Source organism: Podarcis erhardii, assembly GCF_964252035.2.
Source record: "Podarcis erhardii genome assembly, chromosome: 8".
NCBI lineage: Eukaryota > Metazoa > Chordata > Lepidosauria > Squamata > Lacertidae > Podarcis > Podarcis erhardii.
In genome coordinates this window covers 79352298-79378507 of record NC_138499.1, presented here as the reverse complement: position 1 = coordinate 79378507, position 26210 = coordinate 79352298, and the positions used below count along the sequence as shown (strand labels likewise).

Here is a 26210-nt window from a genome sequence, read left to right as displayed (position 1 = left end):
TAGCTTTTTTTTTTTTTTTGACACCTGGGAATTTCAGACTTAATTATCCCCAGCAAAAAGGACTGTTTTGAGGGGGAAAGAACTTTCCACTGATATTTGTAACTGGAGTGGTCCACACACTTAGGTCACATCCACACCAGATACTTTCAACCTGCATTTAAAGCACATGGATTTCCCCCAAAGAATTCTGGGAACTGTAGGTTCCCTCTCACCAAAGTGCAATTTGCAACACTCTTAATGTACTACAGTTCCCAAGATTCCATGTGCTTTAAATGTGCTTTGAGTGTGATTTCAATGTGTGGGTGTGACCACAGTGAATCCCAAATTTGAGCCATTATTGCTGCCACCACTCCATTCTAGCTCTAATTTGGCATGCACACATGAGGGCCTTTGCAGAACAGGAAATTTTCATCAGATGCTGGAAAAAGTTATATGCCTATCAAGATGATAAATTCTTCTTGGACTACTGCATTGCACTCTACAAGGGGCTACCTTTGAAGATGACCCCAAAACTACAATTAATCCAGAATGCGGCAGCTAGACTGGTGACTGGGAGTGGCCGTCGAGACCATATAATGCCAGTCCTGAAAGACCTTCATTGGCTCCCAGTACGTTTCCGAGCACAATTCAAAGTGCTGGTGCTGACCTTTAAAGCCCTAAACAGCCTCTGCCCAGTATACCTGAAGGAGCGTCTCCACCCCCATCATTCAACCCGGACACTGAGGTCCAGCTCCAAGGGCCTTCTGGCTGTTCCCTCACTAAGAGAAATGAGGTTATATGGCCTTCTCAGGAGTGGCACCCACCCTGTGGAATGCCCTCCCATCAGATGTCAAGGAAATAAACAACTATCTAGCTTTTAGAAGACATCCAAAGGCAGCTCTGTTTAGGGAAGCTTTTAATGTCTGATGTTTTATTATCACATTATTATTATCATTATTATTATTATTATTATTATCATCATCATCATCATCATCATCATCATCATCATTAATTCTGTTGGGAGCCGCCCAGAGTGGCTGGGGAAACCCAGCCAGATGGGTGGGGTATAAATAATATATTAATAATAATAATAATAATCTGCAATCTTTAGGCATTGAGGTTACCGGAGAGAGTAGCTGCTTGACTCCCAACCATCAAGGGCAAGTTGTTTTGCTATATATGCTGGTGGCTTCTGGGTGTTCAGGACATCAGCCCAAGGAAATGTGATCAACTCATCTCCAGACTCTTCCATTTGCTCACTAGAATTAGCCCCCAGGAGCTGTTTCAGTATCAGCTGATCCCAGCTACAGGCAGCATGGTTAAAGCCATCCTAGCCCTTAGCCAGCTCTCATTAATAACAACTTTCTAAGCTTCATAATAGAGCCTATTGTATAAGAAATAATTTATGTCACCACAGGTCTGTAGGCCACAAACCGAATCTGATTCTGGCTCACAACTAGCCCGGCTCATTAAAAGTAATGTGATGAAAATTACAAATGTGTTGCTTCTCAAAGAATTGAGTGGGGGGTCCGTATTGTTCTCTTTGCAGCATCAACCTAAGAACTTTGGCTCCTGTTCATGTTTAACAGCAGACAATATTTAATTGCAAATAACATAAAATCTCACAGGACACAGGAACATAAGATACTGCCTTAAACCAGGATAGACTATGGGCTGTATTCAGTGGAGCAATAAATTACTGGCTCCATTGGCATAAGGATTTATCCATGTGAAACAGAATGCTCTCCCTCTCTGGACCAGAAAGAAAACTTCTGAGGAAGAACACAGTGAACAAGAAGTCTGGTCTGGATTGTTGTTTTCAAGAGGACACCTTAAGAGGGAAATAAGATGTTCATTGTGGAATAATAATTATAATAATTTATTATTTATACCCCGCCCATCTGGCTGAGTTTCCCCAGCCACTCTGGGCAGCTCCCAATCAAGTATTAAAAACAATGCAGCGTTAAATGTTGAAAACTTCCCTGAACAGGGCTGCCTTCAGATGTCTTTTAAAGATAGGATAGTTACTTATTTCCTTCACATCTGCTGGGAGGGCATTCCACAGGGTGGGCGCAACTACCGAGAAGGCCCTCTGTCTGGTTCCCTGTAACCTCACTACCTCGCAATGAGGGAACCACCAGAAGGCCCTCGGCGCTGGATCTCAGTGTCCGGGCTGAACAATGGGGGCGGAGAGGCTCCTTCAGGTATACAGGACCGAGGCTGTTTAGGGCTTTAAAGGTCAGCACCAACACTTTGAATTGTGCTCGGAAACGTATTGGGAGCCAATGCAGATATCTCAGAACCAGTGTTATGTGGTCCCGACGGCCACTCCCAGTCACCAGTCTAGCTGCCGCATTCTGGATTAATTGCAGTTTCTGGGTCACCTTCAAAGATAGCCCCATGTAGAGCGCATTGCAGTAGTCCAAGCGGGAGATAACTAGAGCATGCACCACTCTGGCAAGACAGTCCGTGGGCAGGTAGGGTCTTAGCCTGCGTACCAGGTGGAGCTGGTAGACAGCTGCCCTGGACACAGAATTAACCTGCGCCTCCATGGACAGCTGTGAGTCCTAAATGACTCCCAGTCTGCGCACCTGGTCCTTCAGGGGCACAGTTACCCCATTCAGGACCATGGAATCCCCCACACCCGGCCGCCCCCTGTTTCCCAAAAACAGTACTTCTGTCTTGTCAGGATTCAACCTCAATCTGTTAGCCGCCATCCATCCTCCAATAAATTAATACTGTATTATAAAAGGGATGAATGGTTAGCAAAAGATCGCTATCTGCAGCAAGGCATGGGCAATTTATGGACAGCTCTTGGAAAGGCAGCTTGTTCCAACAGCCCCCCCCCCCCAGATCAGAACTGAACCCTATATATATTGCGCGAGGCCTGGAGACTGCCTCAAACCTCACCTCATTAGTGAAGAACAGATTTCTTAAAGTGGTTGCCCTTTGGCTTGAGGTCTAGCACTCTATATTCTCTCGAGGGCTTCAACTGACCAATTGGATGGTGTAGCCTACTGGTTCAGAAATCCCTGCTGGTTGCTGGAGCTTCTGTATTGCAGTATTTTGTTTGCTCGTCTGCAGATGGGCTTCCTGACGCTCATATGTTTTCTAGGTCCGTGTCTGTGCCACGATAGCACCTAGCAGGAATAAGTGAAATTACCAAATCCTCAGGATGAAATAAAAGTGTGAGTCACACCCAAAGAAAGAACGACAACTTTGGTTCAATGTAATATTAGCTATTAAAGGGACGCGGGTGGCGCTGTGGGTAAAACCTCAGTGCCTAGGACTTGCTGATCGTATGGTCGGCGGTTCGAATCCCCGCGGCGGGGTGAGCTCCCGTCGTTCGGTCCCAGCTCCTGCCCACCTAGCAGTTCGAAAGCACTCTTAAGTGCGAGTAGGTACTGCTTTATAGCGGGAAGGTAAACGGCGTTTCCGTGCGCTGTGCTGGTGCTGGTTTGGCAGAGCAGCTTCGTCACGCTAGCCACGTGACCCGGAAGTGTCTTCGGACAGCGCTGGCTCCTGGCCTCTTAAGCGAGATGAGCACGCAACCCCAGAGTTGGACACGACTGGCCAGTACGGGCAGGGGTACCTTTACCTTTACCTTTTAATATTAGCTATTAGCATTGTATTAAAATCTGCAAGCAGCCTGGATATATTGCTATACTTGGCCTGCTGATGTCCAGAATGTACAAACCTGAATGATAAATCTTGAGGTTTGGGTTTTTTTCCCCCCAGCAGAAACACACATACCTAAAAACATATTAATCTAATTACCGCTTTGCATTAGAGAGACTTTAATGTGCTTGGAATAAACTTGAGGAGGTTTGAAGTTAATGGGGCAGATTTCATGAGTTTTTAATATTCTGTTCATGCTGATTTCATTCATTCTTGTTAGTTTCAACAGAATTGCTGTGCAATGTCTTAAGGGCTCCACAGATTCAGTGTTCAGTCCATGTATCCTCAGATACTGGGAAATGAATAAGCCGTCTCCCTTTAGTCAGAGGAATGTGCTTCTGCTGCCTCTATTTTGGCTTGTCCTGCCTAGCAGAAGTTTCAGATCTCTCAAACTACTCTTTGAGATGCCCCTCAGACAGAACTCAGCATATACTTGTGAATAAACAATTCTCTTCCATCATCATCCCCAATAATATCAAAGCCCGGATCATTCCTGGAGTTATGATTGAAGGCAGGCTCTTGCTTTTCCTAAGAAAGTTACCGGTACATAGACTCCTGGTTTTACATACATCAGTCTATGTAACTTTCGTAGGAAAAGCAAGTTTCTGCCTTCAATCGTAACTCATACAAATGTGGTGGTGTATTAGCAGGGGTGCAAATTACAAATGGTTTCATTTTCGGCCACCTCTGGTTTTACTGAGGCCAAAAAAAAAACCAATCACCATGAGAAATGCTTCTAGTATCAATCACAGCTCCCACTTGCAAGGATGTGGGTGGCGCTGTGGTCTAAACCAGTGTTTCCCAACCTTTTTTGGGCAAAGGCACACTTGTTTCATGAAAAAAATCTCGAGGCACACCACCATTAGAAAATGTTTAAAAAATTAACTCTGTGCCTATATTGACTATATATAAAGTAACTCTCTTTAATAGGCATCAAATAAACACAAAGAAAGTACCGTATTTTTCGCCCCATAGGACGCACTTTTTCCCCTCCAAAAATAAAGGGGAAATGTGTGTGCGTCCTATGGGGCGAATGCAGGCTTTCGCTGAAGCCTGGAGAGCAAGAGGCATCGGTGCGCACTGACCCCTCTTGCTCTCCAGGCTTCAGGAAGCTGTCCGCAAGCCTTGCGCGCCCGGCAGGAGCTCCCGCCCAGCGCGCAAGGCTTGGGGCGGCAGCCTGTTGCCCGAAGCACAGGGAGCCCTCCGGAGGGCTCCCCGTGCTTCGGGCGAGTGTCTGCAAGGCTTGCACGCCCGGCGGGAGCTCCCGCCAGGCGCGCAAGGCTTGGGGCGGCAGCCTGTTGCCCGAAGCACAGGGAGCCCTCCGGAGGGCTCCCCGTGCTTCGGGCGAGTGTTTGCAAGCCTTGCGCGCCCGGCAGGAGCTCCCGCTGGGCGCGCAAGGCTTGGGGCGGCAGCCTGTTGCCCGAAGCACGCGGAGCCCTCCGGAGGGTGCCCCGTGCTTCGGGCGAGTGTCTGCAAGGCTTGCGCGCCCGGCAGGAGCTCCCGCTGGGCGCGCGAGGCTTGGGGCGGCGGCACGGGGCGGCCGGCCGAAGCGAGCGGCGATGGGATTTGGGAGGGAGCTCGCTCGCCGCCCCGCGTGTGCTCGCCGCCGCCGCCGCCCCGCCTCTCGCCGCCGGACTCGCCCGCCTCCCTCCCACGGCACACCAGGCAACGTCTTGCGGCACACTAGTGTGCCGCGGAACACCGGTTGGGAAACACTGGTCTAAACCACTGAGCCTCTTGGGCTTGCTGATCAGAAGGTCAGCGGTTCGAATCCCTGCGACGGGGTAAGCTCCTGTTGCTCTGTCCCAGCTCCTGCCAACCTAGCAGTTTGAAAGCATGCCAGTGTAGGCAGATAAATAGGTACCACTGCGGCAGGAAAGTAAACAGTGTTTCTGTGTGCTCTGGCTTCTGGCATGGTTTCCCGTTGTGGCAGAAGCTGTTTAGTCATGTTAGCCACATGACCTGGAAAGCTGTCTGTGGAAAAACACTGGCTTCCTCTGCCTGAAAATGAGATGAGCGCCACTACCCCATAGTTGCTGTCAGAGCCACCCTGGGTCCCAGCTCACAAGAGACCAAAGTCCAGTCCAAGCTATATACAAAAGGTTTTATTGAAGATCATTGTCGTCATTACATCCAAACTCCGTGGCTCCGCATCTGTTACCCTTAGATGTTAGAAGTCCCCTCTGAGTCCGTCCCTCCCCTGCACCAATTTAAGAGGCTTGTACTGCTCCACCTTTTCCTCTCTTTCCTTTTCCGCAGGGTCTTCCTGCCCCCCTGTCTTCCCTCTTTCCGGGACTCCCCAGAGGCTGAGTCTTCTCCCGCCTGCTCCCCCCTCCTTCGTGCTTTGGCACCAGGCTCCTCCTCAGAGCTCTCCTCATTTCCGCGCGCCTCTATATTTGAACTTGGCGCACGTACGTTGCCTCTGACCTTCCTTTCTACAGTTACGCTGCTCTCGGTACTACACTCCTCCCTTTCAGGCAGGACGTCTTGCTCCGAACTCCTCCCCCTTCCTCCTTCCTGTCCTGCTCTTTCTGACACACTGGCAACTCCCCCCCCCTCTACTCCGTTCCGACGGGGGAGCTGATCCCGCTTTGCCACTCCCACTGGGGATTCCCTCTTCGTTCCCCTCTCTCTGACTGATTCCCTCTCTATTGCCCCTTGGCCTGACCAGGGGGGCTCCCTTCTGGGAATCCTCTGATTCGCTAGACGGACTTTGGGACAACCTCGGCTCGTTGTCGTCCTCTTCCTCCTCGCCCTCGCTCTCTGTCTCCTCTCTCCCTAAAACCCTGACAGTTGCCTTTGACTGGACTTAACCATCCGGGGTCCTTTACCTTTACGTTACAGCTCCCTCTTACCAAACAAGTAATTGTGTTTTCCAAAAGGTAAAACTGTCCAGATCTGTAATTTGGATAAAATACCTCTTTATGATTTATCCATCCGCAATATTTATATCCTGCCTTGCTGCCTGACAGTAGGCCTTAAAGGCAGCTGGCAATAAGTGAAAATTGATATATAATAATATTATTTTAAAAGGCAGTGGTGACTGATCAAGTCTCTGGTGGGACCATGATGGACTGTGTCCTTAGGCCTTAGCTATTGCTGCTGGTGGTGGCATGTGTGTTTTTCAAATGATGCTCTTCAATGTTTCCATGGAGACCGTGTGGGACAAAAGGGATATGGGTGACGCTGTACTCTAAACCACCGAGCCTCTTGGGCTTGCTGATTAGGAAGGTCGGTGTTTTGCACCCCTGCGATGGGGTGAGATCCCGTTGCTCTGTCCCAGCTCCTGCCAACCTAGCAGTTCAAAAGCACACCAGTGCAAGTGGATAAATAGGTACCCCTGCGGTGGGAAAGTAAACAGTGTTTCTGTGCACTCTGGTTTCCATCACAGTCTCCTGCTGTGCCAGAAGTGGTTTAGTCATGCTGGCCACATGACTCAGAAAGCTCTCTGTGGTCAAATGCCGGCTCCCTTGGCTTGAAAGCGAGATGAGCGCCACAACCTCATAGTCCCCTTTGACTGGACTTAACCATCCAGGCGCCCTTGACCTTGACCTTGACCTTGACCTATATGGGACAATAGATTCTTCCCCATTTGTGCTACCTAGCAACCCAGGATCCTTTCCCATGCCTTAGGTGTTAGAACTTCTGCAATTGGCTGAGCCTTTCATGGAAAGCAGAAGTTTCCACATCTGCTCCATGTTGTCTGAAACAAGAGACAGAGCCTCAAGCTGGGAGCAAAATCCCATGGTGGCAGAAAACTCGCTTGTTCTTCACTTGCTGTTCCGCGCGTAAATGTGCTTAAACAGCACCCTGCCAATCCACAGGCATCTGCACCATCTGGAAGGTGTCAGTTGCCACAGTGACACCTTGGATATTTGCCTTCAGTTTGCAGAAAGGAATCACAGAAGCCAGCTGTGTTTTGATCAGCATCCAGCAATTTTTCGAACGGATTTCTGCAAACCACCTCCGAGCTCGCTGCAGCCCCATGGGAAGTGCAGGAGTTATTTGTGCCTCTGGTTTTTTTAATATGTATAAATAGGAGGAAAGGCAGTTTTGTGGCCATTGATTGAGATGTTCTTGGGTGATGACCTTGTCTGTTATAGTAATAAGAAAATTCCCGTCATTATTAAAGAGTGGCGTATGTGTAAATGGAGGGTTTGTGTAACCCCAAAAGGATGCAGTGTGTTTCTCTGTAAGTTCTTTGTCAGGGAGCACCAGGCTACTCAGTATCAAGGCAGGATTTGTCCTTAACTAAACAAAGTCTCACAGTGCAGTGTTCTTCAGCCTTAAATGTCCAGTTCCTATAATCTCTGGCCATTGGCTGATTTCGATGGGCTTGATGGGAGCTGTACTCTTTTGGGGAATAAATTTGAAGGACATCGCCCTAGTGCAAGCCTTTACCTTTCTGCATAGAGATGAATGGCAACAATTCGCCCATATGAGAGATAATGGGGACTGCCTCTCCCCATATAATGTAAAGGTAAAGGTAAAGGTAAAGGGACCCCAGACCATTAGGTCCAGTCGTGACCGACTCTGGGGTTGTGGCGCTCATCTCGCTTTATTGTCTGAGGGAGCCGGCGTATAGCTTCCAGGTCATGTGGCCAGCATGACTAAGCTGCTTCTGGTGAACCAGAGCAGTGCACGGAAACACTGTTTACGTTCCCGCCAGAGCGGTACCTATTTATCTACTTGCACTTTGATGTGCTTTCGAACTGCCAAGAAAATACCAAATTTGTGGCCACTTGGGCATATGATGTATACGATGGTTGCTTTGGTGAGGCTGTCGTGGCCATTCATGGCCATCAAGATACTTGATGACATGCTGCCAACCACTTACTGTTCCTTATGCATGATGAAGGATCTGATGCCAAACAACCATCATTGAATCTTGAAGATTCCAACCTACGCTATAGGGATCCTGTGTTGCATTGACACACAAACTCATATCCAAAGTAAAATACTTGGGGTCAGGTTTAAAGCAGAATCTACAGAATTCATAGACATGCATGCATAATTACTGACCAGAGAAGAGTGGCAGAGAAGGTACCGTGGTACCTCGGGTTACATATGCTTCAGGTTACATACGCTTCAGGTTACAGACTCCACTAACCCAGAAATAGTACCTCGGATTAAGAACTTTGCTTCAGGATGAGAACAGAAATCGTGCTCTGGCGGCATGGCGGCAGCGGGAGGCCCCATTAGCTAAAGTGGTGCTTCAGGTTGAGAACAGTTTCAGGTTAAGAACGGACCTCCGGAATGAATTAAGTACTTAACCCGAGGTACCACTGTATGCAGAAATGGCAAGACTGATGGGAAAGATCAGAAACCAGGAAGACCAAGTATTTTTAAAAAGACTGGAATAACTTTCCAACATACTTCAGAGATCACTGTAAACAGTTGAAATCATTGGCAGGAATACAATGACACTTGAAATGTAATATGGATTTTGGATACTATGATTATATAACAGATAAATTACAGTAAAAGATGCAGGAATAAAATTTAGAATTGGAACCCATGGAGGGAAGGAAGAAGGCCTCAAGGTTCAAAAGAACCCTTTTTAAAAAAAAAATATGTGTGGAAATGTTATTTTTGTGGTGTATAACCTTTATGTAAAAGTAATAAATAATAATAATAATAATAATAACAACAACAACAACAACAACAACAACAACAACAACAACAACAACAACAACAACAACATGCATGCATGCATGCATAATGCTATTGGGGAGAAGTGAGTTTGATTACTATGTGACCACTTGTGTTTTTTTTTTATATGTAATTTATTGCATTGTCTGTCATTGTTAAATCACCTTGAAACTTTGGTATAACATGATGAATAAGTCCCATAAATAATAAAATAAGGCAGGCCTTGCCATATCAATTTCCTCACGTACTGTTTGCACTCTTTCATCCTGTATTTGCCATCCACAATGTAAACCTGTTTAAAACTTCCTTAAGAAAGCAGTGATCTCATTCTAAATGTATCATTAATGTGGAGTTTACAATAAAAAATGAGTTTCCCTCATTAGTAATTCATAAAAGTGAATTGATCCATTTTAATAGGCACAACTCTTTTTCAAATGCCAGTCCTGATTAAAACAGCAAGCTACCTAAATTTGTCAATGCAGAATAATGACAGCTCCCGTTCTTCAGCATACTCCTCTTTCAACAAAGAAACCTGAAGCAGTTTATGCTCTGGAAAACTATCCAAAGGAAGCTTCTTCTCACTTGACAGTTCTTTTGTCACTGTGCTGAAATAAAATAAATATAGCCTACTGAAGAAAACAGGATTGCTGATGTAGTTTGTCATTTTGAGAAGCGTTGCCTAAATTTTTTAAAGTGGAAAGACATGAAGCTTTATAAAATCTCACACTAACTAGAAGCGAAACAATACGCTCAGGTATCACAGTTCATTCTGTCATTTATGTTGGTGCTATTATTACAGTGTGTCTCTAACAAGGAGGACATTTCTGCCCCAAATTAAATTCATCTTGGTAACGTTGCACAAAAAGCCCAAAGAAGCTTATCATAATGCTAGGGTACTATTTCAAATTCATCACTGATTTTCCATGTACACAGGTAGTTTCAAATGGGCTAGACAGCCCATTAGTACTGCGTAGAATATACCAATTTCTGAAAATCAGTTCACACCATTGCATTTCCACAATTTTCTGCAAGGGAGTGTTCTAGTTGTGTCTGAACGCCGCTCAAATGGGAGCTCAAGTGAGAGTTCAGCTTTTCTTCTGTGAACTGGAAAAATCAAGCATAATTTTCTAGAGTGGCTGGGGAAACCCAGCCAGATGGGTGGGATATAAATAATAAAATGATGATGATGATGATGATGATGATGATGATGATGATGAGGCACCAAGGAACAGTTGCAGTCGGAGGTGAGGTGAGTTTATAGGTCTAAGGTAAAGGTAAAGGGACTCCTGACCATTAGGTCCAGTCGTGGCCGACTCTGGGGTTGTGGCGCTCATCTCACTTTATTAGCCGAGGGAGCCGGCGTACAGCTTCCGGGTCATGTGGCCGGCATGACTAAACTGCTTCCGGGTCATGTGGCGAACCAGAGCAGCGCACGGAAATGCCGTTTACCTTCCCGCAGGAGCGGTACCTATTTATCTGCTTTCATTTTGACGTGCTTTTGAACTGCTAGGTTGGCAGGAGCAGGGACTGAGCAACAGGAGCTCACCCCGTCGCGGGGATTTGAACCGCCAACCTTCTGATCAGCAAGTCATAGGCTCTGCAGTTTAACCCACAGCACCATCAGCATCCCCTAGGTCTAAGGTTACACTGTGCATATTTTGGGATCATTCACAAGAGCCACTTTAATAAGCAAGTGTCAGGAATGAGCCAGCTCCGAGCGAAGGTTTGCAGCCAACTGCAAAAAGCAGCCAAGAACAGGGAGGCTGCTTTGATGTTAGTCAGACAGGGGAGAGCCACCAGCTGCAACCTTTGGCTCTTCCTGACCTTGACCGGCCGGCTGAGGAGGCAGTGGCTGGAACACAACCTAAGCTCTCCAGATGCTCAAATAGGCATGAACAGACACACAGAGAGTTTATTGGAAACAGAAGGGGTTGGAGATGATCCAATCAGTCCTAAGGGTCGGCAAATAGGAGGGCTTCTAGACAGGAAGCAAAACAAAAGATGTAAGGTGTGGAAGTTCCATATATTCTGTTGACACAGGAAGCAGTCTTCAGAAGGGTCATCTTGAGTAATAATGCTAGCGGCTGCATTAGAGCTGTCCAGAGCTATCTGTTTGTTTTTGCAATAAATCCTCCTTTTTAATTACCTACGCTTACTGCGTTATCAAGCTGGGGGCCTGGACTCCCGACAGCAAGTGAGCCAGAGGTTGTCCATGAGATCACAAAACTCCCAGCACCATCATAAATACAAGGAGTTGTATCTGATACCGTTGTTCAGTGTCAGATCACTGTCCCCGCAACTCCCACCCTCCCTCAGCCTCATCCAAGTTCATCCTCAAAATCTGCTCCAGAGCATTGGGGGAACCTCTTGAGCTGTATCATTTGCAAGGTTTCAAATGACCCACAGAGACTAGATTAGAAGGAATGAGCTTTGCTTAACAGTGTGCTTATACAAAGCTATACAAAACCGAAACAACTCAGGTACCCCTTAGCTTCCTTTCCCCGCTGGCCACACCCAAAAGTGATTCCGCTCCTCCCATACAGCCATTTCTAATTTACTTTAGTTACTACTTGAGCGGATTTTGGGAAGAGATAAGTATAGGGCAAGAAGGGGAAGTCCCATTGTATGAAGGGAACTAAGCTCAATAAACACAGGAGACGTAACCGGCTGTGTTCTTAGATAAATAAGGTATGCTATTCATTGTATCAAATTTCAACAGAAGTAACTCATAAAGTTCAACAAACGAACAAAGCAGAAGACCCAGTGGATCAGATCATTCTCTAGTCACTACATCCATAAGGTCCGTCTGTGCAATGGTGTCTATTTCACCTGTCTGTCCATCCAATGGCTTTTAAAGAAGTTCTTGAAAATTTCAGCACAGTTCTATGATTAACTTTGCATGCTTCAATTGCAAATCAATCTATAAGTGCAAGATCAGAGTTATTGGTTCCGTTTAATTTAGAAATAATTGCACTGCCTGCTAGATAATCTTGAACAGGTATTGTTTTAGTCTTTCATGAATTCTTCAAAAAAAAGCAGTGTTTTGCTACATTGTATAGCATCTTTTAAAAAGCAAGCTTCTGGGTGTAATCCTTGGCAGTTTCTATTACATTTTCCTAAAATGTATCATTAGTTCCATTTCTGGATTGCTTGCCATGGTTCACAGACTGCCATCATGGGAAATCATCGCACTTCATCAACACTTAAATTACTGACCTGCTGCAACTGGTCATCCAAAGCATTTTCTTAGTTGAATTAGCAGTGATAGCAGTGTCTCAGGGTGGATCTAAATGCAGGAATAGTGCTATAATTAAGTCAGAAATTAGATCATGTTAACGAAAGAAAAAAATCTCTATGGAAAATTGTGTTTTAAAATTCCCTGCTCTCTGCCGCCATCTGGTGTTGCATGTTTATAGTGCATTCAAATTGCTGTTTCTTTACTAATGTAGCTGAGTCCTCTTTGTGTGTAGTAGGAGGACCACCAGTGAGGGGAAGGCAGAAGCTCCTGCAGAATAGCTAACAACAATCAGTGGACGAGAGCCAATTACCTTATCAGCCCAAGGTGGGCATGCTAGCTTCCTTACAGGAGCAGTGCATGCACCGTGAATCCTTGACTCTTGTCTCTGACCTGGTTCTTGTCTGGGGCTGCTTGTTGTTGTTGTTTAGTTGTTTAGTCGTGTCTGACTCTTTGTGACCCCATGGACCAGAGCATGCCAGGCACTCCTGTCTTCCACTGCCTCCCGCAGTTTGGTCAAACTCCTGCTGGTAGCTTTGAGAACACCATCCAACCATCTCGTCCTCTGTTGTCCCCTTCTCCTTGTGCCCTCCATCTTTCCCAACATCAGGGTCTTTTCCAGGGAGTCTTCTCTTCTCATGAGGTGGGCAAAGTATTGGAGCCTCAGCTTCACGATCTGTCCTTCCAGTGAGCACTCAGGGCTGATTTCCTTAAGAATGGAGAGGTTTGATCTTCTTGCAGTCCATGGGACTCTCAAGAGTCTCCTCCAGCACCATAATTCAAAAGCATCAATTCTTCGGCGATCAGCCTTCTTTATGGTCCAGCTCTCACTTCCATACATCACTACTGGGAAAACCATAGCTTTTACTATACAGGCCTTTGTTGGCAAGTTGATGTCTCTGCTTTTTAAGATGCTGTCTAGGTTTGTCATTGCTTTTCTCCCAAGAAGCAGGTGTCTTTTAATTTCGTGGCTGCTGTCACCATCTGCAGTGATCATGGAGCCCAAGAAAGTAAAATCTTGGGCTGCTAGGTGGTGCTATCTCATCATGGCAAGAACCACCTCACTTCTTGCTTGCCATACAAGAGCTCTCAGCTCATACTTTCTCTTCTCCAACATACAACACACATAAGATGACCTAGCTGCAAAATAGATCTTTCCCCATAGTTAGTTGCATTTCATGTATTTTTGCTTATATTGTCTTGGTTGCTTACATTTTAATCATCTATTGTAATTGATTGGGGGGGGTGGATTTCCTTCTATTGTCATTTGCTGATATTTTGTTTTTCTCTGGTAAATATGATATGTGGACAGATTCTTGAATTGCCTTAATTGTTTATTTTTAGATCCGTTTTGAATTGTTCTAGGATGACTGGTTTTCATTTACTTTGCAATTCATGCAGGCCGTAAATTGCCTTGAGTGCAGGAAGGTGGAAAGATGGCATACAAATTAAAAATGATGTGAAATATATTTCAACACTGTGTGCTAATTAAAAGATACAGCCAAACCCCCACTCCACCCCACACACTTTTTCAAGCATCGAACAGCACTTCAGACAAGTTTGCATCCCTAGAGGATGCAGTTAATCACGAAGATTGTATATTTTTTACAGCGACTGTCAGAGCAGAGATATTAAAGTCTTAAAGCAAAATATTTTGGCTTCTGCCTCCTTCAGTTGCTCTGCTGTGAACCAAAGGGTACTTGTAGCCAATGTATCAGTTATAGTATACAGAAGATGGAATACTCAGAAACATTGCACTTGAAGTACCGAGTGATGCCTGGTATTGTCAAGGCCATGTGGGGTTAAGGTATCACATCTATAAAGAGATTAGTTGTTATCCCTTCTACAATAATTCATAATACAGAGATGCTGAGATTATCTGAACTGAAATGCTTTGAAACTAGTTCCATTTCGCCCCGCTCCATCAAGATTGCAGTTTCCTGGTTCCTCAGACATGTGCTTAGGCAAGTTGTTGTTTTCCGCAAGTACTAAATATGGCATCCTGTGGCAATTTGCGCTCACTGATGTGAATTACATTGCCAGACCTGCGGGTGATGCTTCGTTCGATACAGTATGTTCTACCAGCCGTAGTGCACTTTTTTATCTATACAGTTTTGAAGATAACCATCTCCCTGAGATAAACAAAGATGATACAGGGGACTCAGCTACACAGCTGAAAATAAAATGTGTTAAATGTGTTATCAAGGGCGATACACAAATGTGACACTAGATGGCGATAGCGAGCTATGCAAAATCCAATGTGTTTTTCAAAACTTTTTTTGAAAGCATTTTCACAGCGTTTTTAATATGTGTGTAGATTCCACCAGGCTTTGGTTTCAGAAAGTTGTGATTCGGGATTGCTTACCTGTGGTTTAAGCGCAACCCTCACTAACAATCTGCATGGATCTGGTGGCCTGGCAGTATGCTATCATAGAACACTTTAGCATCACAGCTCTCCAGTAAAGCCACTTGCTAGCTAAGGTTCTAAGCTCTCTGTGATTCCAGCTACTTCCACCATTAATTTTGGGGGCATTTAATCGGAAGCTTGGCAAATAGAGTTGCCTGTTCTTGTGATCACACGTTCTGAGCCTGGGGTGGAACTAACAGTTTTGTCTGGCTTTGGAGGTGAATGAGGAAAGGTCTAGGAAGGGAGCCCAACGTAAGTCCTGTCTATTTACCAAAGGTGTGCAGCTTTAAAAACATTTTAAAACGGCCTTGGTCCAGTATACCTGAAGGGCCGTCTCCACCCCAACCATTCTGCCTGGACAATGAGGTCCAGCTCCAAGGGCCTTCTGGCAGTTCCCTTGCTGCGAGAAGTGAAGTTACAGGGAACCAGGCAGAGGGCCTTCTCGGTGGTGGCACCTGCCCTGTGGAATGCCCTCCCACAAGATGTCAATGAGGAAAACAACTACCAGACTTTTACAAGACATCTGATGCCTGTTTAGGGAAGCTTTTAATGTTTAATAGATTGTTGTATTTTAATATTCAGTTGGAGGCTGCCCAGAGTGGCTGGGGAGGCCCAGCCAGATGGGTGGGGTATAAATATATTATTATTATTATTATTATTATTATTATTATTATTATTATTATTATTATTTGCCCTTTGCTCATCTTGCAGCTAGCTCAAAATGAAAAACCAGAAACCTGGGAGCCCAGTTTTCTGGCCCCTTTGCAGCCCCATTGGCAGAACAGTTCAGAATAGCACCCAATTGCTGCCCTCAGTGCCGTTATCGGGTACCGTTGAATAGCAACCGTGCTTACAGGAAAGAGCAATGCTCTTTGCCCTGGACAAGCTATAGAGCAAGAGAAGAACGGAAATTACTCAGCACCATCAAGATGACAATATTGGATTTGAAAGGAAACTGGTGATGTCTAGTTGACTAGATGACAGCTCCCAGATCTGTCAAACCTCAAATGCCCTATAATGGAATTTTAATGAACAGCGCAGCGAAGCGGAAAATTATTGACAGAAACGGCTTGCTGACAAAAATCGTCAAGAGAGACATAATGAGCCATGCATATGCGGAGTCTAAATAGCATATTTTAACCACTTGAGGAGTTCTTCACCTTTATAAAGGTGGTGAAGGAACCAAGCCTGTAGGGAAACATAAGGTTGTTTCCAGTCTATTTGGCATATGCTTGGACACAGTAAGAAAGGGGGGGGGAGGGGAGATACAAGATTAGATGAAACTGAAAAGACAAAAGGCCTACAAAAACATAAGAGGCACATTACGCAGCTATGTCTGGCACAGTAACTGTTGAATGTGCTAGCAGTATGCATTGCGGTGACAGAAGTGGCATGTCGTACTTTTCCGCTCCTTACAGCAGCATGCAGATAGCTGCTGTACATAGAGTTTGCTGCAGAAAAATTCTCTGCAGAGTTGTACAATTAGGCACACCCCTTTGGTGTGTGGCAGGGAGTGGAGGAGAAATTCAGTTCAGCTTTCAATGTGAACCTCCCCAATTTGCAGTTCCTGAAACATTTTTGCCAGCATTTTTGTGTAATGTAATGCATGCTTGCATGCATATATTCATGAAAATAGCATGCAAAAAAAAAACATGTATTGCATTACACAAAAATGCTGGCCAAAAATGTGTATATTAGCAGAAATGCACACTACAATGCCAATGATTTTTCACAAGGGATTTCTTTTCAAATTGATGCAGAAATGTGGTGAACTGATGACTGGAAATATGAGAAATGGAAGTTGACATATTCATCCATCTCTAATGTGGCATTACTAAAAGGGAGAGACACAGAAACAAGAAATAAAGCAAAGAGGAGAAACTGGTTCTCAAAAGTGCCAACTATTAAGGTTTATTATGGCTCATATCATTTCAGAACTGAGGTTCCTTCTTCAAGAGTAATCCCAGACTTAAAAAATTCTACAGAATATCTGAAGCAGCTTGCACAAATGCTGCTGATCATCTGGCACAATGAAGTTGAAGCTTGCTCCTGAAGTAGGAACCTCAGTTCCAAAACATATTGAGCTATTAAGAAAACTATAATAGTTTCTCTCCTTTTGCATTATTTCAGTGTGTGGCATCAGCAGCTATGTGCAGTCAGTGCCTGGAGTAAGAGCAAATATAAGGATTGTTTTGTAGGCAGTGGAGAGGTAAAGGTAAAGGGGACCCCTGACCATTGGGACCAGTCGAGGCCGACTCTGGGGTTGCGGCGCTCATCTCGCTTTATCGGCCGAGGGAGCCGACGTACAGCTTCCGGGTCATGTGGCCAGCATGACTAAGCCACTTCTGGCGAACCAGAGAGTGCACGGAAATGCCGTTTACCTTCCCGCCAGAGTGGTACCTATTTATCTACTTGCACTTTGACGTGCTTTCGAACTGATAGGTTAGCAGGAGCAGGGACCGAGCAACAGGAGCTCACCCCGTCGTGGGGATTCGAACCACCGACCTTCTGATCGGCAAGTTCTAGGCTCCGTGCTTTAACCCACAGCGAGTGGGAAAGTAAGGAGGGGCAAAAGGGGAGGAAAAGAAATGGAATGGCCAGGACAGACTCAACTATGCACAGCTAAAAGAAATCAGGACGGGTACAGCCTAGTAAGAAGCCCCAAGAATAACGAATTGGGAAATTAAATTTTGAGAAATGATGGGCTTTCGGAATTCCGAAAGCCCTATGCTGGACTGGCAGGGATAGATTGGGCCAAGATGTCTCTCCACCCAACTCTGATGGTTGATATGGACTTCCACCAGTGCAGAACTTCTTCCCACTTGACGGAGAGGCAGGTGAGCCATTAACTGGATCTCCAGCAGCTAGCAAAACACTCTCCCAAATGGGGTGTTTTGGAGTTTGGAAGGTAAGCACATCACAATATGAATGCTTTAAATATCCCAAAACAAGGTACTGGAGAACTGACCAATTTTGCTCAAACTTTCAGTGGCTAATGTAATAGTTTTATCATCCAGTTTATAGATTTCCACCATATATGGGCAATCTATCCAGAAGATAAATTGTATTTCGAGGAGTTAGTGATCTGTCTCAGTTGCCCTCTTCCTGACGCAGTCCCCCCCCCCTTTTCTATTAAGTTCTTTGATGGCACGACAACAGCCTATAATGTCCTAATCAGTTAGGAGGAAGAGATAGTGATGAGGGCCTTTTTTGATGGTGGACATTGTTTGGAGAAAGTGAAGCATTGGGAGGGGGTGGCTAATGACTGATCTGCACATAGCCAGGCCACACAAGCTAGTTATGTAGCTACAGTGGTGCCCCGCAAGACAAACGCCTCGCAAGACGGAAAAGCCGCTAGATGAAAGGGTTTTCCGTTTTGGAGGCGCTTCGCAAAACGAATTTCCCTATAGGCTTGCTTCGCAAGACGAAAATGTCTTGCGAGTTCCTGCGGGGTTTTTTCCCTTTTTTCCCCCTTTTCCTAAGCCCTAAGCCGCTTATCAGCTGATCCGCTAAAAGCCGCTAAACCGCTAATAGCGCTAATCAGCTAAGCTGTCAAGACGAAAAAACCGCTATACGAAGAGCCTCACGGAACGGATTAATTTCGTCTTGCGAGGCACCACTGTATCTATAAATTGGATGGTTTTGGGCAGAGTTCTGGGTAAGCTCGTGCATGGACTTATCTGACTGCACGGCCATGCAACCTGAGGCTACCTGGGGGAGTCACTTCACCGCTTCTTGAGGGCTTCCTGTCGGACTTGCGTTCGACCGAGCAACTCTTCCAGTCGAGTCCTCCGACGTGATTAATGACCTGAGCCTTTGATGAGACTCCAAGCACGTTCCCCCATTATGCAGAGTATCCAGCACGCAGGGAAGGAGCCGAGAAAATCTGAGCTACATTGCAAAGAGATTTATTCCTAACTATGCAGACAGAAAAGAAATAAACATGCTCTCTCTGTGAAAGCAGAGAGCAACTGGAAAACAAAGGAACAGGAAACCACTAATATCACATCCATCTCCCGTCTTCCGTGAGACTTCCAACAGCCTGGAATGTCTCTGGAATGTAAACAGAGTCTTGTGACTCAAAGCACTGCACAGTGGCAGAAACAGAAACTAACACTTCCAAGTGGCAGATTGAAGTGCATGCTTGGTACAGTGGTACCTCAGGTTACAGACGCCTCAGGTTACAGACGCTTCAGGTTACAGACGCCGCTAACCCAGAGATAGTACCTCAGGTTAAGAACTTTGCTTCAGGATGAGAACAGAAATTGTGCGGTGGCGTTGGGAGGCCTCATTAGCTAAAGTGGTACCTCAGGTTAAGAACAGTTTCAGGTTAAGAACGGACCTCCAGAACAAATTAAGTTCTTAACCCGAGGTACCACTGTATGTATATATTGCTTGCTATTTAGAATAAAATATTTAATCTTCTCACTGACTTGTGCTTTGTATTGCTTCTGAATCCCCTTTTTAAAGAACCACCTTGCATCTGGCAAGACACACCCTAAGTTGTTTAAGTTGTAGTTTGGTGTAAGAAGCTTGATGTCTCACAAACATTCTGACTAGGTTGAGCAAGCACGCTGGCAGGCACAGAGAAAGCAGAATTCCACAGACGGACTTTTGTAATTTTGACTTATCACTTAGCATGGAAGCGAAAACGCTGTAGAAATACTCTACATCCAAGGCTAGACCTCTATGAATAAAGATTCCAGTTATTGGCGAAACACAGTACAATATATATAGACAAGCCTCAAATTTGCTTGCCTTAAAATACACACACACACACACACACACACACACACACACACACACACAACAAACTTGGCAGCAAAGCCTTTCTTTTTATTTTTATTTTACATCAGAAGTTAATGGCGTCTTGGAATGCCTCATGACATTCGAACAAAATGAGCAAAGTACAGAAACGTAAGAAGAAGAAGAAGAAGAAGAAGAAGAAGAAGAAGAAGAAGAAGAAGAAGAAGAAGAAAAGGAGGAGGAGGAGGAGGAGGAGGAGGAGGAGGAGGAGGAGGAGGAGGAGGAGGAGGAGGCGGAGGAGTTTGGATTTGATATCCCGCTTTATCACTACCCTAAGGAGTCTCAAAGTGGTTAACATTCTCCTTTCCCTTCCTCCCCCACAACAAACACTCTGTGAGGTGAGTGGGGCTGAGAGACTTCAGAGAAGTGTGACTAGCCCAAGGTCACCCAGCAGCTGCATGTGGAGGAGCAGAGACGCAAACCCAGTTCACCAGATTATGAGACTACCGCTCTTAACCACTACACCACACTGGTAAGCAAAGTAGTCCAAAAGGGATCAGAAGATACAAGGCAATCATTCCCATCCCAGAATGACTTTATGGACTGTACCATCATTTCACCTTGAAGATCTGTGTTTTATAGGTAATAAACAAGGAGAGACAAGCCCCTCAAATGATGAGTTATTCATACAATATAAAATGCCCAAGCCACTGATCAGTTTCTGAGAAACTCAAGGGTCCCTATAACAAAATTTGACAAACACTGAACTAGGCTGTGAAAATGGGAGTTTGGATCCTCTCCATCAAAAATATTGTAGGCTACCTAGTGACTGCCTAAAAACATTTGCCTTGACAGTGTTTCTTCCTTTCCCTTCACAGTGTTTAAAATGCTACCAACCTGATGTAGAAGTAAAATACAAGCTCGACCACATCTTTGGCCCATTGCATTTTTTCGTTTTAGTTGTTACTGTTTTTTGCCTCTGGCTTGACAGGAATAGTATGATCTTCTTGATTAATTTTTTTACCTGCTAGTTTTAGGGCACGCTTTAAAGTACTGGAGTTTACAGTTTATGAGTGTAGCTTTGCTCTTGCAAATCATCCAGACACTTTCGCTATTATGAAAGGCAACCTTTACCTTTTGGAGTTATACTGCAGAAAACCAAAGTCATAGAAGAAAATATGTGATGAAACATTTTTCTTCTGGGTAATACTTTTGAAACTGAGAGGTGGGACTGCCTGGTTTTCTATAGTTAGAGTTGTTCAGTGGAATCCCTGATCTGGACCTTGTGCAGAAATTAATCAGCTTTCCACTATAATAATGAGTTTTTAAACTTTACAGTGGTACCTTGGTTCTCAAATGCCTTGGTACTCAGACAACTTGGAACCCAAACACTGCAAACCCAGAAGTAAGTGCTCTGGTTTGCGACCATTTTTCGGAACAAAATGGACATGCTCCGTTTTGAGTGTTACACTTCCGATTTGAGTGCCACACTTCCATTTTGAGTGTTACGCTGAGGTCTGTCTGTTTTTGCTATTTATTTTGCATTTTTGTGGCTTTTTTGTTTTGTTTTTGTGGCTGTGTGGAACTCAGCTCAGCTACCGAGTGATTGATTGATTGTGTGACTGCAGTTTACTGCTTTCATTTTATGGATCAGTGGTCTCGTTTGATAGTAAAATTCATGTTAAATTGCTGTTTTAGGGGTTGTTTTTAAAATGGATTAATCATTTTGCATTACTTTCTGTGGGAAAATGCGCCTTGGTTTTGGAACGCTTTGGTTTTGGAATGGACTTCCGGAACGGATTATGTTTGAGAACCAAGGTGCCACTGTACTGCAATACAATCTTAAAACTAGTTACATATAAATGTTACTGAGTGCAAATACAAAGTAACACACTGCATTCAACTACCAGGCTATGCAGTTCAGTCCTTTAAGTCCTTTGACACTGTCTAGGAACTTCTCTCATTGATCCAGAGGTGGAACCTCTTGCTAAATGCAAACTTCTCTGCTTTTCAAACACAAACCTTTACACAAGTTTCAACTTCAATGCAGACAAACATTTTATGCACATTAAACTTTTGACTTTAACACCAAATACTTGGTACACATAGGCAGAGCAGCATTATGCAACAAGATGTAGCTGTGAAAAGGTATTATGGGGAGGGAATCTTTTAATCCACCTTTAATCGGTTGAAGGAATCAATTCTCTAGCTGGATAACAGATCTGCAAAGACTGGATTGATATATGTAAATATGGGTTCACTCAAAGTATCATTTTAAAAAAGTGAAGTTATGCTTCTCAACATTTCCAGTTTCAGCAGTAAATTGCTCATAAGATATGTATTGGCAACTCTGCATAAACAAGAAGTAACAAAAAAAACACACAAAAACAGAGAGCTTCAGTGATACCGACTCTGGCACAAATCTGTTTGCAAGGCTAATAATGAAGCTTCGTCTTCTTGAATATCAACACTGGATCGTTAAATAGCTGCTGGTTTTTTAATACTTGGCAGAATCTGAACAGGCAACCAGGAAAAAATGCCTTAGAACTGGCAATATTATCAATCAAAATTAGGGGGAAAGCAATCTGCCATGACTAATTAAGAAATGAGAACATCATTTCACAGAATATTTCACAAAAATAAAGCATGACCCAAAGAGATTCAGGGCAGTGGTTTTCAAACTGTGTTCCAAGAAAGTCTGATGCTCTTTGGGGGCTCTGCAATGCTCATAACTATAGGCAGAGCCACCAAGAGTTGAGTACAGGGGGTAGAAATGGGTCTCACAGCCAACAGAAGCCCTAGACTGTCAACTTTCATTTTTAAGTCTGTAGCTATGAACGGCCCAGTGACATCAATTGACATGGTGAAGTTTGTTGTTGTTGTTGTTGTTGTTTAGTCGTTTAGTCGTGTCCGACTCTTCGTGACCCCATGGACCAGAGCACGCCAGGCACTCCTGTCTTCCGCTGCCTCCTGCAGTTTGCTCAAACTCATGCTGATAGCTTTGAGAACACCATCCAACCATCTCATCCTCTGTTGTCCCCTTCTCCTTGTGCCCTTCATCTTTCCCAACATCAGGGTCTTTTCCAGGGAGTCTTCTCTTCTCATGAGGTGGCCAAAGTATTGGAGCCTCAGCTTCACGATCTGTCCTTCCAGTGAGCACTCAGGGCTGATTTCCTTCAGAATGGATAAGATCTTCTTGCAGTCCATGGGACTCTCAAGAGTCTCCTCCAGCACCATAATTCAAAAGCATCAATTCTTCGGCGATCAGCCTTCTTTATGATCCAGCTCTCACTTCCATACATTACTACTGGGAAAACCATAGCTTTAACTATATGGACCTTTGTTGGCAAGGTGATGTCTCTGCTTTTTAAGATGCTGTCTAGGGTTGTCATTGCTTTTCTCCCAAGAAGCAGGCATCTTTTGATTTCGTGGCTGCTGTCACCATCTGCAGTGATCATGGAGCCCAAGAAGGTAAAATCTCTCACTGCCTCCATTTCTTCCCCTTCTATTTGCCAGGAGGTGATGGGACCAGTGTCCATGATCTTCGTTTTTTTGATGTTGAGCTTCAGACCATATTTTGCCCTCTCCTCTTTCACCCTCATTAAAAGGTTCTTTAATTCCTCCTTACTTTCTGCCATCAAGGTTGTGTCATCTGCATATCTGAGGTTGTTGATATATCTCCCGGCAATCTTAATTCTGGCTAGGGACTCATCCAGCCCAGCCTTTTGTATGATGAATTTTGCATATAAGTTAAATAAGCAGGGAAACAATAATGGTGAAGTTAGGTCCATTAATTTCATTGGGTTTCCTCTGGGTAAAAAGTGCAGTTGTTGACTAGCAGCCCAAGTCTGAAAAGTGGTCATTCGGCTTAAGAGTTTATGCAGAAAGAGCAGTGATTGATAGCTGAAGACCAAGGTGAACTGGTATAACCCTCTTCTTAGGACGGATGATATTGCTCAAAACACACGAAGGATCTTTATTGCGTAAGAAAAGGTCTGTTGGCAGTCATGGTCTGTCTGGAATGCTGATTCTTTCAAGTGTCCAAATGATTCCTTGTCAAGTCACTCTGCATCGAGGCAGCTACAATCTAATTGCCATAGCTTTCAGAAGTCTAAGGTACAATGGATTGTGTTTCAGAAGACAGGCAATGCAATCTCACAGACAGACTGAAACGAAATCCCTTGACCCAGCAACCTTCTACAGCTTCTCTTTCCTGCATCCAATTTTATTTATTTTTTAATAGAGAGGTTTCCGCTCTACTGTATGGACAAGTTTATATCCTGATTTTATAGGTGAATTCTGCTCTGGTCTCCACCAGCATAAACCTGCAATAACGATATCGATATGATTTATACAGCTACAATTGCATTTCAGGGATTCTTCAAGTTCATTTGGAGTTAGAAAAGGAAGCATTATGATGGCACAATCTACAGCAAGCCTCAAACCCGCCCTGGCATGTCATATTCCTTCAGATGTTGAGTGCCTGATCATACTCACCTTGCATGACTGGCTTGTGCAATACCTTTTAAGATGTCCATATAGACCTTATATAAGGCTTAAGGCATCCAAGAGTTTTCACTTTTTTATATATACATTTTTATTGATTTTTTAACATATCATTTCCAACAATCATTTAACATAAATTCTTATCTTATACAATATTTTAGACTTCCATCAACAACCTCTGAAGATTTTCCGTTCTTTATCACTTATTCTGCATTTCTTAATTTCTCTATTACTTGTAATTATCATTAACTAATAGTTCTTTTCATAGTCTTCCTTGCAATAGTTCACATAATCCTCCTTACAGAACTTCTTGCAGTCCTACTAGCGTAATCTGTTCATTACAATTGCTTTTTAAATAATTCAAATATTTACTCCAATCTCTGGTCCCGCAGGTTTCGAATCCTTCCTGTTAATTTGTCTAATTCTGCATGGCCCATGAGTTTTCGCATTTTTGGTAAGATGCCGTTCACCTGTGCACAGCGTTAGACAACTTCCATCATTTCTACTTTGCAAGTAATTCAGGCCCACCGGGTTGTTTTTGTTGGCCAGTGTTGGACAGCCAGAGTCCAGCTGATTTGGTTAGGTTCCTGTGCACACTGGAAATGGTGTCTTTCAGACACCCCTAAAACTCTTTCCACAAGAACAGGAAGGACAGCAGTGTGGCAGTGTGAGATAGCTGCTTCAGAAAGCAGATGATGGAGACTGTGGCAACAGCCCTCTGCTTGTTCCTCCACATCTTTTTAAAAAATATTTTTATTAAGGAATTTCAACATAACGAATTATCAAATCACATACATTATTTCCCCCCTTTTTCCCACCCTCCCTTCCATCCCTCCCTCCCCCCCACCAGGGACTTCCCTCAGCTCCTCTCTCTGATTTCTCTGCTCATATTATTCTCTCTGTGTTATAAAATTATACATATCCTTGCATTGTCTATCTACCATGTTATCAACCAATAAATTTGTGCACGTTTATTCAAAACCTGCCAAGGAGTCCAGTTCATTTTGCTGTCTTTTTAGATAATTTGTAAAAAGTTCCCATTCTTCCTTGAAGTCACAGTTGTCCTTGTCCCACAGTTTGTATGTCAATTTAGCCAGTTCTGCATAGCTCATCAATTTTTCTTGCCACTGTTCCTTCGTTGGGATTTCCTCATTCTTCCATCCTTGTGCTATCAAGACTCTTGCCACTGTTGTAGCATACATAAATAGATTCTTTGTTTTTCTTGGCAGGTCTTGTCCTACAATCCCTAACAAAAATGCTTCTGGTTGTTGTTGTTTTTAATTCATTGTATATCATTTCCCAAAAAAATTTAATTTCTCTACATTCCCACCACATATGATAAAACTTGTCCCTCCACATTTGATACCGTAGTAGCAGCTATTTTTGCACCTTGTTGGCCTGGACTGTTTTGCAGCTTGTTGGGCACCTCCCAGCACATCACATTGCACAAGGCCCCTGATGGAAGGACCAGTCAGAGAGGCAGCCAGCTTAGGCCATAAGCTTCAGCACGCATTTTCTGAGCACATGTGCTGCTCTGTTCATGTGACAATCTCTGGTGCTGCTGCAAGGTACCAAAAAAAAGGACCGTGTCTCCTGCCCTTTGCCCCCTAAGCTATCCTGCTGCCCTCATGCATTGTGAAGGATCCCATCCCATCTCCAGTGTTGAACTAAGAAGTATAATGCCAGCCTTGTCAGCATCTGTTTGTAGAATAGGATCAGGGTGCTTGGATGCCATCTTGTCCTTTGGCTCAAGCAGCTAAATGTGTTAGGCTGGCCATGCTGTCATGTGACAAAGAAACATGAGAGCAGAAGCAGCAAAGCAGGCTGGGAAGTGCTGGGACTGCACAATCATTTAGGCATAATACAGTGGTGCCTCGCAAGACGAAATTAATTCGTTCTGCGAGTCTCTTCGTCTTGCGGTTTTTTCGTCTGGCGAAGCACGGCCATTAGCGGCTTAGCGGATTAGCGGCTTAGCGGCTATTAGCGGTTTAGCGGCTTAGAAAAAGG

The 26210-nt window shown here is 44.4% G+C and overlaps 1 long non-coding RNA gene across 7 annotated transcripts in view; it reads right to left on the bottom strand.

Moving 5' to 3' along the window:
* Window positions 1-26210, bottom strand: part of LOC309348123 — a 60981-nt gene that overhangs the window by 2017 nt on the left and 32754 nt on the right. For 3 of the 7 annotated variants that reach the window (XR_014159190.1, XR_014159191.1, XR_014159193.1), the window contains one exon: window positions 2890-3119. This is a non-coding gene — a long non-coding RNA (uncharacterized lncRNA). Of the gene's footprint in view, window positions 1-2889; window positions 3120-6575; window positions 6715-12525; window positions 12614-26210 lie in introns of those variants that run through there. The other 4 variants (XR_014159188.1, XR_014159192.1, XR_014159189.1 and 1 more) reach the window with 3 other exon arrangements.